At 47.7% G+C, this 20,033-nt stretch overlaps 1 long non-coding RNA gene across 1 annotated transcript in view; it reads right to left on the bottom strand.

The window, feature by feature from the left end:
* Positions 1-205: 205 nt before the first annotated feature.
* Positions 206-20,033, bottom strand: part of LOC122458221 — a 32,738-nt gene continuing 12,910 nt past the window's right edge. Inside the window, exons 2-7 of the long non-coding RNA XR_006278136.1 lie at positions 9,130-9,346; positions 8,862-8,986; positions 7,073-7,234; positions 6,602-6,695; positions 1,524-1,624; positions 206-1,232 (exon numbers count right to left, since the gene is read on the bottom strand). This is a non-coding gene — a long non-coding RNA (uncharacterized LOC122458221). The remainder of the gene's footprint in view (positions 1,233-1,523; positions 1,625-6,601; positions 6,696-7,072; positions 7,235-8,861; positions 8,987-9,129; positions 9,347-20,033) is intronic.

Raw genomic sequence — 20,033 nt, 5'->3', positions numbered from 1 at the left:
TATGCTTGGTGGAGAGGGACGGCACAGGAGCTGCATCGCCAATCATATGGCACCTGGGAATTCCCCTGGATGCCAATTACACTGTCTTTGGGTGCACTGGAGGGGTGCAAACCAGACTTAGAGTACGAACCCTGATCCTATCTGAATAATTGTTGCTAATGAGATGTTTCCCCACTCTAGGCCTGACATTGTCAGCAGTCTTCCCTTGACTCTTCAAATTGAAATAACCCTAAAAAGAAGATGCTATGCTGGTAGGAGCATTAATTATGCATTAGCCCTATTTACCTACCCTTCCTGGGAGGCAGCCAGGGCATGTGACTGTGAATTAGGAGCCAAGACTTACAAGCAAGTCCCTTAGCCTTTCTGTGCCTCAGTTTCCTTGTCTATAATAACTGAGTCTCACCACACTTGATTAATGCATGCGAGATATACCAAGCTGCTCAGCTGGCAGGGGTTGTAAGATTGTGTGAAGTTAACAGAGGTCTGGACTGTGGGGTATTTCTTAGAAAAAGATGTATTATGCAAACAAGCCACCTAAAAAGAAGGTTCTGCTGAGTAGATCACTCGGCTGCTTTGTTAAAAGGTTCTGAATGTCCAGGCAGCTGAGTGAGCTGACTGATTTGTACTGTTTGACTTCAGTGCTGGCTAGAGCTGGTAAGAGTAAATAAGAATCACACCAACATTGGGAAGAACAGTGACTTCACAGTTCTCAGCCACTGCTAACAAACTCCTGCTCTGTAAGTTTTAACTAGTTTTTCAAACCACTGGGAAAATGGAAAGAGAGCAGAATCCCCTGTGCAATGTCCGAGTGTGTTTTAAGCAAGTGGTGGTAGCAGACATTTCCATTGCTAAGGTGCCATATTGGTCGAACAGAAGGGCTTTGATCCTTGCACTAATGGTGACAAAATAAAGTAGGCAGAAAATTGGATTCTCCAAGGAGGGTTTTTACTCACTGGAGCAAAACACCAAGAACCAGACTAAATAAATCACAGCATGTACAGCATGGCTGCTTTAGGACAGCAGGCAGGCTGGATCAGTGGACTGTATTTTCCCCTGTTAGAGAAGGGAGAGGTAATGTCTTATGAGACCAACTTCTGTTGAGACAAGCATTCGAGCCACCCAGCTCTCTTCTTCCGAGGACAACCATTCAGATTTTCCACTGGTACCTTGAAAATTGTGCAGGCACTTTCCACTGATTGAAAGGAGAGAACTGGTGGAGCCTCTGAAGAAGCCTGTCTAGTCAGGAACAGGATGACGTTACTTGGAGGGGGTCTGGGAGGAAGCCCTCAGCCAGGCACCAGACGTGCCCGGGAAGGGCAGGCCCCAGACAGCTCCCAGCTGCGGGTGAAAGGCTCCAGCCCATGAGGCCCAGCTCAGTTCTCCTCACACTTCTGGGTGGGTGAGCACAAGCCCAGCACTGACCCTACTGCCTAGCCGGACCCCTGCAGCCCCAGCTCCCACTGCCTGTCAGAACTGGCCCTGGCTACGGGGAGGAGCAGGACCCAGGGGTAAAGGTCACTCACATCAAATCCCAGGAAGCAGGTGGGGAATCGCAGCAGGGCGGTGCTGCTCCTTGCGGCCCTGGCTCTCCCTTGGCTCCGGACTGGATCCAGAAGTCGACGTGCTGTGGGAGAAGGAGGCAGGTCATGGTCAATGTTCGGTACCAGTGAACCCCTTCCCCTCCCCCACCCACTGGGGCTGATCCTCAGGGGCCAGGGTGAAATATGGGACTTCCTGAGAGAAGAGCCTTAGAAGGACTTTTGCTGCTCTCAGGATTTGGCCTGTGTCCTTTGGGTTTTGTCCCACTTCATCAGAGCTTGGGACGATACATGGTCAGGCATTGCGGATCCATCCCCTGCTTCCATCATGAGGCAGAGGTTCACAATCTCTGCCCACATCCACAGCTCTCTGAGTGATGGGGCTGAGAGGAGAGATTCACCAGCTTGTTTGCTGCTCCCTTAAACCCATTTCTTTAAGGGACTAAGTCATGGAACAGGGTGGGCTGGCCCCCAGCCCCGTCTCCTCCCTAACTGAGCCAGATGACCCAGTGGCTTGCTGCTGCTCATGCTCTGCCAGCTATCACATGCACAGACCCTGTGAAGGGGCAGGGGTTGTTCACAAAGCAGGAGAGAGTGTCCTAAAAACACAATATCCTTTTTTAAAATGTCATGATCTTGGGGCCAATCTCACAATTTTGGGGAGTCTGACTCATGATGTTTGCTCTGAAAGTTGGCCAGACTGGGCTCCAGAAGGCCTCTCCCCACTCCCTAGGGTAATTCCCTGTCTTGGCTAATGTTCCGTTTTCACTCCAAGTGGGTTCAGGGGTTTGCAGTTGTCTCTGATGGTTTCCACTGATAGACTTGTGGTGGAGCTAGGCTACACAGGTAAGCCTTGCATTACCTCACCAGCTAACAGGGGAGCAAGACAACATAAGAATGGCCATACTGGGTTAGACCAAAGGTCCATGTGGCCCAGTATCCTGTCTTCTGACAGTGGCCAATGCCAGGTGCCCCAGAGGGAATGAGCATATCCCCCTTCTGCCAGGTGGAGCCAGCTGAAACCAGGGCCAGGTTCAATATCTAGGGGTCCTTTCCATTGATACAACACAGAACCAGCTTGAGCCCCCACCCCATAACCTGAAAAATTTACACATCAGCCCTGGGCACCTCTGAGAGGCAATACTTCCCCACTCACAAGCACAGAGTCTGAGTGTAGAAAAAACTTGTAATTAAAGGAGGGAAGTAACTCGCATTAATTTGGGGAAACACCACAAACAAGATTTATAAACATAAACCATGAGTAAAAGACCCACCCCCGAGTAGGTTGGGCAGTGTCCTTTTCCCCTCAGGTTCTTAAGTCCAGCAACCCAAAAGTCCCTTTCATGTGCCCAACCCTTCTCTGCACCCCACTCACAGTTGTTGTCCTTAGTCAGCGCAGGTCCAGAGGTGCATCTGCAGAATTCACACCCCCCCCCGGGGCGGGATAAAGAGGTACCAAACTCACAAGGCCCCTCTCTGACAGCTACCCAGCTGGCCACTCACGCCAGCTGCCTGCTCACCATGCCTCTCCACCAGCTGCCCTGCTAGCCGCTCACTGTGCCTCTGAGCCTCTCCACCGCACCAGATACTCATTCATCAGCTGATTATCAGTTACCTTCTGCTACCACCTGCCTCTCTCCTGGGACCACTACACAGCACTCTTAATAATTTTTAGCTCTTTGTAGGCCAGGAAGACACACTGCCCTCTCTCAAATGATTTCAGCTCTCATTGATTTTTTTAGCTTTTTGTAGGCTAGTAGAAACACAGTCCTATCACAACTGATTTCAGCTCTAATTATCTCCTAATAAAGTCTATTTAGTTGTATTATTTGAACTGTGAGAAAAAACAGATTAAACCAGGACTCTACAGAATATGCAGCCCCTTAACTAAAAACATCTATCCCCACCCTCTCTTATTTTCATAGGGCTCTCACATTTGAGCTCCAGACTTAACAAGGCTCTTTCAACTGAGGGTGACAGGTTAAGCACAGTCCTGCTTTCCTGTATTCCTACAATAATTACAACATTGGTAACCATATTTCACTACCCCTGCATTCAGTACTAAGGTGATTTGTACCCAACACCAGCCAAAGTTGATCACTTTTTGCTCAATATGTAAGCAAAGCAGGAGTAACCTGTATTTACATAAACACACCCAAGTCTCTCCCCCTCCCCACTAGCTGTCAGGGAAGCATTCATTCAGATCCTGCTTACAAACAGAACAGATAATCATCAAGAGATCCATCCCCTATTGCCCATTCCCAGCTTCTGGCAAACAGAGGCTAGGGACACCATCCCTGCCCATCCTGGCTAATAGCCATTGAGTGACCTATCCTCCATGAACTCTAGTTCCTTTTTGAACCCTGTTATAATCTTGGCCTTCACAATATCCTCTGACAAGGAGTTCCACAGGTTGACTGTGCACTGTGTGAAAAAATATTTCCTTTTGTTTGTTTTAAATCTGCTGCCTATTCATTTCATTTGGTGACCCCCCCACCCCCGTTCTTGTGTTATGAGAAGGAGTAAATAACACTTCCCTATTTACTTTCTCCACACCAGTCATGATTTTATAGACCTCTATCATGTCCCCCCTTAGTCGTCTCTTTTACAAGCTGAAAAGTCCCAGTCTTATTCATCTCTCCTCATACGGCAGCCGTTTCATACCCCTCATCATTTTTGTTGCCCTTTTCTGAACATTTTCCAATTCCAATATATCTTTTTTGAGATGGGGCGACCACATCTGCATGCAGTATTCAAGATGTGGATGTATCTAGAGGCAATATAATATTTTCTGTCTTATTATCTATCCCTTTCTTAATGATTCTCAACGTTCTGTTCACTTTTTTGTCTGCCGCTGCACATTGAGTGGATGTTTTCAGAGAACTACCTACAATGACTCTAAAATCTTTCTTGAGTGGTAACAGCTAATTTAGACCCCATCATTTTATTTGTATAGTTGGGATTATGTTTTCCATTAATCTGCATTTATCAACATTGAATTTCATCTGCCATTTGTTGTCCAATCACCCAATTCTGAGAGAGATCCTTTTGTAGCTGTTCACAGTCTGCCTGGGACTTAACTATCTTGAGTAGTTTTGTATCTTCTGCAAATTTTGACACCTCACAGTTTACCCCTTTTTTCCAGTTCATTTATGAATATGTTGAATAGGCCTGGTCCCAGTACAGACCCCTGGGGGACAGCACTGTTTACCTCTCTGCAGTCTGAAAACTGACCATTTCTTCCTACCCTTTGTTTTCTACTTTTTAACCAGTTACCAATCCACGAGAGGCTCTTCCCTCTTATCCCATGACAGCTTACATTACTTAAGAGCCTTTGGTGTGGGACCTTGCCAAAGGCTTTCTGAAAATCTAAGTACCCTATATCCACTGGATCCCCCTTGTCCACATGCTTTTTGACCCCCTCAAAGAATTCTAGTAGATTGGTGAGGCATGATTTCCCTTTTCAAAAACCATGTTGACTCTTCTCCAACAAATTACATTCATCTATGTGTCTGACAATTTTGTTCTTTACTATAGTTTCAAACAGTTTGCCCCAGTACTGAAGTCAAGCTTACCGACCTGTAATTGCCAGGATCACGGCTAGAGCCCTTTTTAAAAATTAGCATCACATTAACTAGCCTCCAGTCATTTAGTACACAAGCTGATTTAAATAATGGCCTGTCACTGAGACACATTATCCCCATGGTGACTAACTTTTACTCCAAGACCATGAAGCATACTTCCAACACAGTTACGTTATTCCTTAAATATAACCCAGACATGCCAACTCTCATGAACTGAGTGTGAGAGTCGTGATTTCTGAATAAAATTAAGGCTCTCACTCATGATCATGCCACAGAATGCTCAAATGTCCTGATTTTCTTTTTTCAGCAGCGGCACAAATCATGCGTCTCCAGTGAAACAGGCGTTACCCTCCACAAACAAAGGAATGTGGTTCCTTCACTGGGCTGTTAATTCCAAAGTACTTTGAAAGACAATGAGAATTCATTTACAAAATCAGATAAACAGAGCTATCAAGCTAACAAGTTAGAGCTGGCTACATGCCAGCAGGGAAGAGACACTTTACTGGAGATAGAAAGGGACAGGAGGAGGCAACCCTCAAATAAGCATCAACTGAAAAAAAATTCTGACATTTGAGAGCTCTAAAAGTGAGGCTTAAGTTTACTTAGAAATTCTGTCAGCCACCCTGGGCAGCTGCTCCCCTGCCAGTCTGAAAAGTGGGAGAGGGGACCCCACTGCAGCCCCCACCCCTGGCCTGGGGAGGGTGAAGAACCCTAAGGAACAGAAATGAGGCTGGGACTTCCAGGGGGGCTGAGCAGATGGGCAGATGTGGGGGTAAAAGTTTCTGCAGCAGGGGCCAAACTCACCTGATCCGGTACAGGTGGGAGAGTGGGCAACACAATTGTCACATGCACACACCTTGGGGATGGGTAGAGGGGGTTCAAAACATCAAGAGACTCAGCTAAAAACACTATTTTAAACAAGGCTTATGATTTTGGGGCTAATCTCATGACTTTTGGGGGGGTCCAACTCATCAGTTTTGTTTCTTGAACTTGGCTATACTGTATAGCCTGCACATACAAATGATTATGAATCTGGATAAGCCACCAGCTTTCTGAAGATACCTTAGATGGTACCATGTAAGGATAAATACCCTGAAGGATATGGGTTGGATGTAATGAGTTTGTCAAGTCTTTGTTTGCACAGAAGAGCGGACCCCTTGCCAAATGGCCTCAGTGTTACAGTCGATTCCCTAAGGGTCTTCCTAGAGAGGAGCCAGTGACTCTTCTCAAGGGCATCTCCTGGATCTAATGGGTTTGAGGACTTTGCTGCCCAAACCAGCCTGAGGCCCTGTGACTGGTGCTTAACAGAACCGTACAGAGGTTTGAGTTGAAGTCCCAGCTCCCCTGGCCAAGACGGCCCAATGGGTTCCGAACAAGAGGACAGCAGGGAAATGCAGATCTTCCAGGGTCTCCTTTGCAGCCCCCACAGGGTTCAAACAGAAATCCCCTCATCCCCTGGCCTCTCCCCATCCTGCTCACCTCCGAGACGTGTTGCAGCTGGTCCGTGTTGGGGTGGCTGCCAGCAGGCTCCTCAGCATTCTATCCAGAGTCACAACTAGGCATTAGGCAGAGCCTGAGAGGAGAGAGAGCCCAGGGTCAGGGGCATGGAACCATGGGTGCTAAGGGGAGCCCCAATGAGACCCCCAAACACACAGCCCAGCCTCTCCTGTTCAGATCCCTCAGCGGGCAGCTGGCCAGAGTTCATGGCAGGATGACAGCTGGCCCCTCCTCAGGCCTTGATCTTAGTGGTTCTCTGCCAAGGGCCTGGCACACAGCAGGGTGGCAGAGCCAAGCAGCTGTGGATGGGAGCTGGGCTTGTGGCCAGGCTCCAAAGCACAGAACATAGAAGGAAGAAAGGGGCTCCCATGGAGGGTAAAGGAATCTCTGATGGAGGAAGGGCCTCTCCCTGCCCCTCTGTTGACCCTCCGGTCTGTTCCCAAATCTCCTCACCTCATTCCCTATCTCAGCAGCTCCAAGAGCAGAGGGAGTGGGGCCCAGAGGCTGCTCCTGCTCCTCGGAAGGTCCTTGTCCATGCCCATGGTGAACACGCTACGCGTGGTGGCCCACAGGAGGTGAGATTCCAGCTCTGGATCCAGGGCTGGTTGCAGGTTGCTGGCAGGAGAGAGGAGCCGGTATTAGACTTTCCAGTGTGGGGCTGGGACTGGCTGCAATCCCCTCCAGGCTTAGAGCAAGACATCAGGAGCCACCAGCTCCCAAGGGCATTACAGTCCAGACTCCTGCTCTAATCATAGATGACAGATACCCGCCCCTGAGACAGGCAGGTCCGGCCTTAGGGAAAATGGCACCCTGGGCCAACTTGCATTTTGGCCCTGTAGGGCAACACACACATTAATAAGCTTTTATGACAGGCTGTGATGAAGTGGGGCTGTTCTTAATGTTCTCTCTGAATACTGTGTGGGTGCCTCAGTTTCCCCTATGCAGTGCTTATGTATCTAGGTGGGGGGATAAGGGTGTGTGATTGTTGCAGAGCCCTACATGGCCAGTGTGAGGCTGTCTGGACAGAGAATGGCCGACACCCTGTCTCCTGGCAAGTGATGGCCTGGACCCCTCCCCTGCAAGGGTGCAACTGAAGGTGTTGGAGACCAAAGAGATCAGGTGACCTCCTGGCCTGGGAAAGAGACAAAGGCCAGAGAGGAGGGGCTGGAGACGTTCAGTTTGGAGCTGGCTGGGAAAATGGAGGGGAGACCAGACAGACCTCCTGGCCTCCCCGGCCCCCCCAAGATGGACCTGACTGAGGGGGTCCTGTTGTCTGTACCTGCAAGACCTGTCTTGGACTGCGTTCCTGTTGTCTAAATAAACCTTCTGTTGTACTGGCTGGCTGAGAGTCATGGTGAATCGCAGGAAGCCAGGGGTGCAGGGCCTTGTCTCCCCCAACTCCGTGACACAGGCTGTGACCCAAGGGGCACGTGCAGTTCACAGCCTAGGCCCGGCCCAGGGCGGGAAAACAAGGGGCATGCCGGGCTCCCAGGCTGGGCCAGCACCGCGTCTCACTCCAGGAGCCGTCTGCGGCCGCCCGGCTTCCACGTCTGGCCCCACCCACCGCCCAGCTGGTCAGGGGCTCCAGTCCCCGCTTCGCCCTCCCTCGCCCCGCTCTGGCAGCCCAGGCCCACCAGCCTGTGGCAGCTGGATGGTGCCCCCTGACCAGGGCACCCTGGGCTGTCGGCCACGTCGCCCTCCCATAAGGCCGGCCCTGGACACGGGGTAGAACCCAGGTGTCCTGACTCCCCGCACCCGCTGTAATCCCTGCACTTCCCCCGTCACCCGCTGTGAGAAAGCCTGTGTCTTTGTTCTGAATTGTGGCTTGGCCTTAATACAGGGTTGAGCTCTGCGTTGCTGATGGAGGCCGAGCTGGCAGGGGGTGGCAGGGGCAGGAACGCAGCCTCTGTCCCTGACCTGTAGCAGCCTGTGTCTGAGTGAAGTGAGGCCTATCCCCTCTCTCACTGCCTGTCACAGATTTCCTGCAATGTCCGGATGTGATGGCCTTCACTCGTGGGGAGCGTTGCCTAGTGGCCAGGGGGGTTGTCCCTTGGAAGTGCGGAGGGGTGGTTTGGTAAGGGAGCCAGGGCCCTCCCCCTCCAGCGGGCTCCAGCCCAGGACCCTGCGAGGGCTATCAAAGTCTGACACCCAGGAGCCCCTTAAGGCTGCCCTCGCTGGGCCACTTCCCACCCCGCTGTTGCTCACGGTCTGTAGCAAGGTGGAGTGAAGGGGGTCAGCTCACCACTGGGCGCCTCCTTGTGGCCAGGTGTGGCCGTTCTCTCTCTCAGGGCCGCAGCTGCCTGCCCCTGTACCTTGGCCCTGCGGCCAGGTGAGGGCCGCCAAGTCTCTCCCCTGCTGGGGCAGTCCCTAGACCAAACCAGGGAATTAACACAAACAGATGGAGTTCGTATGAGAAGAAGGGGAATACACCCTGCCAGGGAGGCATCTGAAGCAGGTCCTCCCTTCCCTCAGGAAGGGACCTGGGGGCAGTTGCTGTAGGGAGTGCCTACCTGCTCTCAGCCAATTCCTCGGGAGCTGCGAGTTGTGGGTCTGCTCTCAGCCCTGGCCTGCCCCCCAGTGAGCAGGTCTGCTCCCTTTTAGCTCCTCCTCCAGTCTGTGCATCTCTCGCAGGTGTGGCCAGGCTGGCGGGCTGGCTGGCTCCAGAGCAGCTGCTTCACCCCGGCGGCCCTGTGTGGGCTTTGTAGACCCCAGCACACCTCACCAAACCTTAGTAAATGAAGATATACAATATTGAACTAAGGTGTAGTGTTTTAGGAGATCCTTGTATTAAAAATGCAAATGTTTCTGTTTTATTGTGGGACTATATGGAAGTTCTGTAAAGAGGAGACGCGGCTAATGTAAACCTTGGGAAGCATTGTGGGCTTGAAAGGACTGTTTGAAACCATGTGTTGGACAAACAATGTTTGGCCACCCCTGGTCTATAGCTCATTGTCATTACAGATGAGGATTGTGAACCAGCAAGCTTTGCTGTCCAAATATGATTTTCTCAATTGGTTTGCTATGTCCAAGTTTGTGGATCACTTGCCCAAGCCCTCCTGTGAGGAGTTCCAGGGTTGCTGTGCTGGGTTCCCCAAGGTACATTCTGGAAGTGGGTTACCGCTGAGCCCTCCGTCCCACCAATCTGAGCTCCCTGTCACACTGTGCTGCTGTGTCAAGCTGCAAACCTCTGGCAAGTACTGTACTTACACAGACATCCAAAGCCAGGGACACACCCAGCTGAGTTACATGAATGCTCTCTCAGCCATTCATGAACCAACAATAGAGAGACTCCAGCCAGTTCCCCCCAGCTCCCCAGCCTAAGATCTCAGAGCTGTAGTGCCTTGTCCTGGTCAGAAGCCTGACCAGTATAAGTTTATTACCCAGTCCGCCCCTCTCTCAATGTGGAGGGGACATACACAAGCCTTTGTAAATGAGCTAAGATTTAAACCAGCACTTCAAACAAAATACACTGCTTTAGGTAAAATATAAAACAGGTTTATTAACTACAGAAAGATACATTTTAAGTGATTTTAAGTGGTAGGCATAAAAGATCAGCTATAGTTACCAAAGAAAATAAAAGATAAGCACACAATCTAAATCTTAAACGTTATAGATTCATAGACTAATAGATACTAAAATCAGAAGGGACCATTATGATCATCTAGTCTGACCTCCTGCACATCGCAGGCCACAGAATTTCACCCACCCACTCCTGCAAAAAACCTCTCACCTATGTCTGAGCTATTGAAGTCCTCAAATCGTGGCTTAAAGACTTCTAGGAGCAGAGAATCCTCCAGCAAGTGATCCGTGCCCCATGCTACAGAGGAAGGCAAAAAACCTCCAGGGCCTCTTCCAATCTGCCCTGGAGGAAAATTCCTTCCTGACCCCAAATATGGTGATCAGCTGAACCCTGAGCATATGGGCAAGATTCACCTGCCAGATACTATAGAAAATTCTCGCCTGGGTAACTCAGATCCCACTCCTTCTGACATCTCATCACAGGCCATTAGGCCTATTTACCATGAATATTTAATTACCAAAATCATATTATCCCATCATACCATCTCCTCCATAAACTTATCGAGTTTAATCTTAAAGCCAGATAGATCTTTTGCCCCCACTGCTTCCCTTGGAAGGCTATTCCAAAACTTCACTCCTCTGATGGTTAGAAACCTTCGTCTAATTTCAAGTCTAAACTTCCCAATGACCAGTTTATATCCATTTGTTCTTGTGTCCACATTGGTACTGAGCTTAAATAATTCCTCTCCCTCTCCAGTATTTATCCCTCTGATACATTTATAGAGAGCAATCATATCTCCCCTCAACCTTCTTTTAGTTAGACTAAACAAGCCAGCTCCTTGAGTCTCCTTTCATAAGACAAGTTTTCCATTCTTTGGATCATCCTAGTAGCCCTTCTCTGTGCCGGTTCCAGTTTGAATTCATCCTTCTTAAACATGGGAGACCAGAACTGCACACAGTATTCTAGGTGAGGTCTCACCAGTGCCTTGTATAACGGTACTAAAACCTCCTTATCCCTACTGGAAATACCTCTCCTGATGCATCCCAAAACCGCATTAGCTTTTTTCACAGCCATATCACATTGGCAGCTCATAGTCATCCTATGATCAACCAATACTCCAAGGTCCTTCTCCTCCTCTGTTACTTCTAATTGATGCGTTCCCAGCTTATAACTAAAATTCTTATTAATCCCTAAATGCATAACCTTACACTTCTCACTATTAAATTTCATCCTATTACTATTACTCCAGTTTACAAGGTCATCCAGATCCTCCTGTATGATATCCCGATCCTCCTCCGAATTGGCAATACCTCCCAGCTTTGTATCATCTGCAAACTTTATTAGCACACTCCCACTTTTTGTGCTAAGGTCAGTAATAAAAAGATTAAATAAGATTGGTCCCAAAACTGATCCTTGAGGAACTCCACTGGTAACCTCCCTCCAGCCTGACAGTTCACCTTTCAGTAGGATCCGTTGTAGTCTCCCTTTTAACCAATTCTTTATCCACCTTTCAATCTTCATATTGATCCCCTAGGCAGTGTTTAGATCAAACAGTTTTCTCACCCCACTGGAGGTTACAGTTCTTAATACACAGGCTTCACTGGGACCAATCTCCTTCAGTTCAAGTTTCTGTCTCGTTACTTCCAGAGTGGTTGGGGGAGGAGAAAAGCCAAAACATGGGGCCACTCTCCCCTATTCTATATCTTTAGTCCATATGCCCTGAAGAACTTGCCCATGCACGTCCTAGTGGGCTCTGCTGCATCACAGTGATCGAGTAAACCCCCATTGTGTGGACTTGTGCAACTGAGTCATAGAGTTGATTAGTGGTCAGTTAACACCCACCTGGCAGTAGAGTCTCAAACTTACAACATGTTTCGGCATCAGCCATACAGCAGAATCTCATAACTCACACACACCAATGATATACATATTTGGACAGAACAATGGGTTTCAGCAGATCATGACCTTTTATATGACATCTTACACGGCATGCTTTGTGTCAGCTGGGTTGCCTGGGGTAGCCCTCACTGGAAATGCTAAGGTCAGGGCAGGCTGCAAAAAGGAGAGAGGATACTCCCAAGACTGGTGCGCAACACTGAAGTTAAACTTCCCAACCACTCACAAACTGTGCTTCTGATCCCCACACTGGTTATCAGGAAGCCAAAAAAAAGAAAAGAAAAAGAAATCACACAGCCTCTTTTATTGCATTCCAGTTCTCTAGCTCCTAATCAGCCCCTAGGTCCAGTACAGTGAGGAGTTATTTAAAAATTCTGCTCTCTATACAAAATGTTCTCCTGAACCCCAAAAGGCCAGCCACATTGCCAGGTCAATATCAGGTTGGATCTTACTCAAAATACCATGCTGCCAGACAGTCCTTTAGTGTCTAAAACTAAAGGTTTATTAGAAAGACAAAAGCAAGAACAAGAAGAGAGTTGTGAAGAGGGCTTCTACATCCATAGTGGCTAGGATGGTGTTTTTAGGAAGATCACCAATGGATGTAGAAGCCCTCTACACCAACATTCCACACAAAGATGGACTACAAGCCCTCAGGAACAGTATCCCCGATACTGTCATGGCTAACCTGGTGGCTGAACTTTGTGACTTTGTCCTGACCCATAACTATTTCACATTTGGTGACAATGTATACCTTCAAATCAGCGGCACTGCGATGGGTACCCGCATGGCCCCACAGTATGCCAACATTTTTATGGCTGACTTAGAACAACGCTTCCTCAGCTCTCGTCCCCTAATGCCCCTACTCTACTTGCGCTTCCTGGACACTACGGTGCTAATAAGCGATGGTCACATAAACACCACCCTATATCGGAAACCTACTGACCGCTATTCCTACCTACATGCCTCTAGCTTTCATCCAGATCATACCACTCGATCCATTGTCTACAGCCAAGCGCTACGATATAACCGCATTTGCTCCAACCCCTCAGACAGAGACAAACACCTACAAGATCTCTATCATGCATTCCTACAACTACAATACCCACCTGCTGAAGTGAAGAAACAGATTGACAAAGCCAGAAGAGTACTCAGAAGTCACCTACTACAGGACAGGCCCAACAAAGAAAACAACAGAACGCCACTAGCCATCACCTTCAGCCCCCAACTAAAACCTCTCCAACGCATCATCAAGGATCTACAACCTATCCTGAAGGACGACCCATCACTCTCACAGATCTTGGGAGACAGACCAGTCCTTGCTTACAGACAGCCCCCCAATCTGAAGCAAATACTCACCAGCAACCACACACCACACAACAGAACCACTAACCCAGGAACCTATCCTTGCAACAAAGCCCATTGCCAACTCTGTCCACATATCTATTCAGGGGATACCATCATAGGGCCTAATCACATCAGCCACACTATCAGAGGCTCGTTCACCTGCGCATCTACCAATGTGATATATGCCATCATGTGCCAGCAATGCCCCTCTGCCATGTACATTGGCCAAACTGGACAGTCTCTACGTAAAAGAATGAATGGACACAAATCAGACGTCAAGAATTATAACATTCAAAAACCAGTTGGAGAACACTTCAATCTCTCTGGTCACTCGATCACAGACCTAAGAGTGGCTATCCTTCAACAAAAAAGCTTCAAAAACAGACTCCAACGAGAGACTGCTGAATTGGAATTAATTTGCAAACTGGATACAATTAAGGTTTCAGAGTAGCAGCCGTGTTAGTCTGTATTCGCAAAAAGAAAAGGAGTACTTGTGGCACCTTAGAGACTAACAAATTTATTAGAGCATAAGCTTTCGTGAGCTACAGCTCACTTCATCGGATGCATTTGGTGGAAAAAACAGAGGAGAGATTTATATACACACACACACACACACACACACACACAGAGAACATGAAACAATGGGTTTATCATACACACTGTAAGGAGAGTGATCACTTAAGATAAGCCATCAGCAGCAGCAGGGGCGGGAAAGGAGGAAAACCTTTCATGGTGACAAGCAAGGTAGGCTAATTCCAGCAGTTAACAAGAATATCAGAGGAACAGTGGGGGGTGGGGTGGGAGAGAGAAATACCATGGGGAAATAGTTTTACTTTGTGTAATGACTCATCCATTCCCAGTCTCTATTCAAGCCTAAGTTAATTGTATTCGCAAAAAGAAAAGGAGTACTTGTGGCACCTTAGAGACTAACAAATTTATTTGAGCATAAGCTTTTGTGAGCTACAGCTCACTTCATCGGATGCATCTGATGAAGTGAGCTGTAGCTCACGAAAGCTTATGCTCAAATTTGTTAGTCTCTAAGGTGCCACAAGTACTCCTTTTCTTTTTGCGAATACAGACTAACACGGCTGCTACTCTGAAACCTACTCCATCCAGTTTCTCTCCATGCCTCCTTCACATCCTCTCTCCCCGTCCCTTTTCAGGAACCCCTCTCACAAGACACTGCTCATAGAGCAGGTCAGCTCTCTGTTGACATTGGAAGAGGTGGAGAAAGTCTTGCCAGAATACTGGGGTCACAGCTTTTACTCCTGGTACTTCCTGATACCAAAATCCTAAGTCGGGATGAGACCCATCCTCAACGTTCACGGCTTCAACAAATTCATCAAGTACATGAGGTTCCATTTGGTCACTCTATTGGCTGTCGTCTATTGGCCTTTCTTCAGCCCCCTGAGTTTTCACCAAATGCATGGCAGTGGTCATATCTCAGGAGGAAAGGAATCCACACCTTTCTGTATCTCAATGACTGGCTGCTGAAGGGTGGCTCCAAAGAGGAGGTTCTTGCTCATGTCAACACTATATTGCATTTACTCAATCATTTGGGAATCATTTTAAACACCAAAAGTCAACCTTGGCTCCTGCTCAAAAAATAGAGTTACTTGAGGCACTTTAAGATTCCATGAAGTCAAGAGCATTCCTACCGCTTCCAGGCAATTCAACAGCTTTTCCCCAGCCTGCAGTCTCAGCCCTCCAAAACTGTCTCAGTGTGCCTGAGCCTGTCCGATTGTACACAGGGGGTCCAGTTCACCAGCCTGCACCTTTGCTCCCTTCACATGTTGTTTGGGATGGTTATGACCCCGCCCTGCACTCCCTGGACAGATGGGTGCACCTCCCACCTTTTAGTCCTCAACTCCTGGTACTGGTGGACGTCCCCGCTCAACGTGTGTCAAGGAGACTCCTTCATTCGGCCCCGTCCAACCAAGACGGTGGTCATCGAGACCTCTCTTCTGGTTTGGGGGGGCGCATCTGGATTCACTGAAGTGCAGAGCCTGTGGTTGGAACAGAAAGCCTCACTCCATATCAATGTGCTGGACCTTTGGGCCATCCACAATGCATATTGTGCCTTCTAGGACTGTATCAGGCATTCAGCAGTTCACATACTCACCAACATTACCACTGCGATGTACTATGTGAACAAACAAGGGGGAGGCCATTCCAGATTAGAGGCGATCCACCTGTGGGAGTTCTGTATTGAAGAGGACATCACCCTGGCAGCTGTCCACTTACCAGGTGTGCAGAATTGTCTTGCCGACCATCTCAGCAGGATCTTCTCCCTGAGCCATGAGTTGTCCCTGAAGGCAAGTTGTCCTTTGGATCATCTTTGCAAAGTTTGGCATCCCCACAATCGACCCATTTGTGATAAAGGAAACAGGAAGTATCATCTATTCTGCTCTCGGGGGATTCAGCCTGGGCTCCCTTTCTACTGTCTTCCCCTGCAGCTGGCAGTCGACTCTGCTGTATGCCTTTCCTCTGATCCCAATCATTCTTCAGGTCATCACCAAGCACAAGGTGGATCAAGCCAGGCTCATCATGATCACTCCAGTGTTGCCAAGACAGTGCTGGTTCTCAGAACTCCTTGCTCTGTCAGTTCAGCCTCCCATACCAGTTCCTCTCCATCCCGACCTCCTCACACGGGACCATGGCCTCATGCTGCATCGGTCATCAGCTCCCTGCACCTTATGGCATGGCTGCTGCATGGCTAAATGAAGAAGAAGAGTGTTGCTTGGAGACAGTCCAACAGGCCCTACTTAACAATAGGAAGTTCTCCACTAGGATGACCAACTTAGCGAAGTGGAAGCGGTATTCAGTGTGGTCCTTGGGCTGTGGGACCCACCCGGTGGAGGCTTCCATCCAGGACATCTTAGAGTACCTAATACACCTTCAGAAACTGATCTTGGCCCTCAGTTCTCCAAGTGCACTTGGCAACATTATCAGCATTTCATCCTCCTATCCAGTTTTTTCCAACACCATGGTGACGAGATTTCTGAAAGGACTTCTCCGCCTGCATCCTCTGATCGGAGAGCCAGTCCCACTGTCTTAGTGCCTCTAATGAGGCCTCCATTTGAGCTTCTTGCATCCTGTTCACTGCCCCTCCTGTCTCAGAAAACAGTGAGTGGATGCAAGGAGGGTAGGTGAGTTGCAGGCCCTGATGGCCGGGCCTCATTACATTCAGTTCTCCAAGGACAAGATAATGCTTCGGCCACACCCAAAGTTCTTATCCGAAGTGGTCTCTCAGTTTCATGTGAACCAGATGGTATATTTGCCTGTGTTCTTCTTTGAGCCATATTCCTCCCAGGAGGAGCTTCGTCTCCATATGTTAGACATTACATAGGGTCTAGCCTTTTATCTGAACAGGACAGAACTGTTTTGTGCTTCGCCTCGCCTGCTTGTGTCATATGTGGACCGCATGAAGGGACAAGGGATCTCTGTGCAGGCCAGCTCTAGATGGATAACATCTTGTATCAGGTCTTTTGAAAAATGAGGTAGGGGGGTAGCATCCTTTTATGGACACCCAGCCAACCAGTTAGCTGTAAAATCCCTCTTGGTAGCTGTTCTTTGCTTGCTTTACCTGTTAAGGGTTAAAAAGTCCCCCAGGTAAAGAAAAGGAAGTGGGGACCTGACCAAAAGAGCCAATAGGAAGGTGTAACGATACTGGCTTTGGTGGGACCCAAATGAGAGTGTCAATTCAGGACAAATTGCTTAAAGCAGGGCAGTTACAGCCCAAGGCTGGGGTTCTTTTGCACACCAAGGCAAACCAAACCAGCCAAATAGAGAAGACTTCGGTTTTACCCCACTGGCTAACCATAAGTCACACAAGCAATTCCCTTAGACACTCCAGTTTCCCATTATCACCACCAGTGCCACTCGTTATGGGGACAAATGGTTGTGAAAACCAATACCCCAGTAAAAGAAAAAGGTTCTCCTGATCCCAAAGGACCAAACCACAGACCCAGGTCAATATACAAATCAGATCTTATCCACAAATCACGCTGGTGCCAATCCTTTAGAATCTAAAATCTAAAGGTTTATTCATAAAAGGAAAAAGATATAGATGAGAGCTAGAATTGGTTAAATGGAATCAATGACATACAGTAATGGCAAAGTTCTCGGTTCAGGCTTGTAGTAGTGATGAAAAACTGCAGGTTCAAATCAAGTCTCTAGAGTACATCCACAGCTGGAATGGGTCATTCAGTCCTTTGTTCAGAGCTTCAGTTTGCAGCAAAGTCCCTCCAGAGGCAAGAAGCAAGATTGAAGACAAAATAGAGGAGTTTTCAGGGCCTTTTATATCCTCTGCCCAGTGGAAGATCACACCAGCAAAATGATCTTTGGAGTCACATGGGCAAGTCGCATGTCCATGCATGACTCAGTTCTTTACAGGCCAACGCCACTGTTTACGTGTTAGTTTGAATGTTCCCAGGAAAGCTCAGATGTGGATTGGCGTCTTCCATAGTCCATTGTCAGTTAAGTGTTTCTTGATTGGGCACTTACTGAAAATAGTCCTTTCTCAAGAAGCTGTCCAAATGCTTCACTGAGGCTTCTTAGAATCAAAACATATTGAGATACAAGTACATAGCCAATATTCATAACTTTAACTACAAAAATGATACACACATACAGATAGCATAATCATAACCAGCAAATCATACCTTTTCCATAGACACCTTACTGGACCTTCTTTGTATAAGGTTTGGTGCAACTATAGGACCTTGGTTGCAACAATAATCTATACGGTCACAGTTTATGTCAGTAATGTCACAGAAGGCTAGAACTTTTTAAAATTGGGAAAGAAACTTTCCCTTTTTCTGTTGTTCTCTGGAGAAGGAGACACTGAGCAGCAACGCTATAAGCAGGAATGCTGTGTAAAGTTTGAATCAGGTATGAAAATTCATTTTCCATACCTAGAAGGAATCATTTGGGACAGGGAATGTTTAAATACATGCAATCAGGTTTATTTTTTTATTTTGGCTTGTGGATCTCCTCTGTGCTTACCCCCAGGTATTTTTGTTTGCTTGTAACTTTTAAGCTGGACCCCAAGAAAGCTATTCGTGGTACTTAATTTTTGGAATTGCTCTTTTAAAATCTAGCAAAACCTTAAGTTCCAGATGTATTGTCTTCCTTTTTGTTTTTAGTCAAATTTACCTTTTTTAAGAACAGGATTGGATTTTTGGTGTCCTAAGAGATTTGTGCATATTGTTTAATTAGCTGGTGGCAACAGCTAATTTCCTTTGTTTCCTTTCTCAGCTCTTTCTCAGCTCGGGGGGGGGGGGGGGAAAGAGGGTGAAAGGGCTTGAGGGTACCCCACAGGGAGGAATTCCCAAGTGCTCCTTCCTGGGTCCAAGGGTTTTTTTTTTTTTTTTTTTTTTTTGCATTTGGGTGGGTTTACCAAGCCAAGGTCAGAGAAAAGCTGTAACCTTGGGAGTTAATACAAGCCTGGAGTTGCCAGTATTAATTTTTAGAACCCTTACGGGCCCCTACCTTCTGCACTCAAAGTGCCAGAGTGAGGAATCAGCCTTGACAGGTCTGTATATGAGATAACATTGGCTACACCTCCTCAGCAGATATGGATTCATTTGACGAGAGCACAGTCAACGTTGGTAGCATTCCTCAATGACATTTCCATAGTAGACATTCGCAAGGCAGCCACTTGGTCATCCATCCATCCATCCGCAGATCATTATGCTATCACTGCATTTTCCAGAGCAGACATTAATCTCAGAAGAGAAGTCCTGCAGTCCCTACTCTGATAGACTCCGAGCCCCACCTCCAACAAGGGTTATTGCTTGTGAGACACCTACTTGGAACACGTCTGCATCCATGTGAAGAAGAAGAAATGGTTACTTACTGTAACGGTGGTTTTTCGAGATGTGATGCCAACGTGTATTCCACGAAGCAGCCTCCATCCCTGCTGCATTGGAGTCTTTCCCTGGATAGGTTTCAGACTAGCAGCCGTGTTAGTCTGTATTCGCAAAAAGAAAAGGAGTACTTGTGGCATCTTAGAGACTAACAAATTTATTTGAGCATAAGCTTTCGTGAGCTACAGCATCCGATGAAGTGAGCTGTAGCTCATGAAAGCTTATGCTCAAATAAATTTGTTAGTCGCTAAGGTGCCACAAGTACTCCTTTTCTTTTTCCCTGGATATTGAGTGCAAGGGAACTGAATGGGGTGGGGCGGTGCTGCCCATATAGCCAGGGGAGGGGCTACAGACATGAGGTGTGAGTGCTACCCCTCCATGGGTACTGCTAGGCAAAAGTCTCTGGCTCCAGCATGCAGGGCGTGCACACACCTACCTGGAATACACGGCTGCATCACATCTCAAAGAACTAGAGTTAAAGTAACCGTTTCTTATAGGCTCAATACAGAATTTACTGAGTTACATCCTGTGGCCTGAGTTACACAGGAAGTTAAATTAGATGATCATAATGGTTCGTTATGGTCTTAAACTCTATTAATGACTGGTCTAGGGATGTTAGTGTGGAAGCTTCTGTTCTCTGTACCTCAGAACACAAGAACAAGGGGATATTCAATGAAATTGAAAGGCAGAAAATTCAAAAGTAATGAATAAGGCTAAGATTTTGTCATGGATATTTTTAGTAAAAGTCACAGACAGGTCACGGGCAATAAAGAAAAATTCACAG

Source organism: Dermochelys coriacea, chromosome 11 (genome assembly GCF_009764565.3).
Source record: "Dermochelys coriacea isolate rDerCor1 chromosome 11, rDerCor1.pri.v4, whole genome shotgun sequence".
Lineage (NCBI taxonomy): Eukaryota > Metazoa > Chordata > Testudines > Dermochelyidae > Dermochelys > Dermochelys coriacea.
Note: the sequence above shows the minus strand (reverse complement) of the source record. Positions and strands in the feature narration are given on the sequence as shown.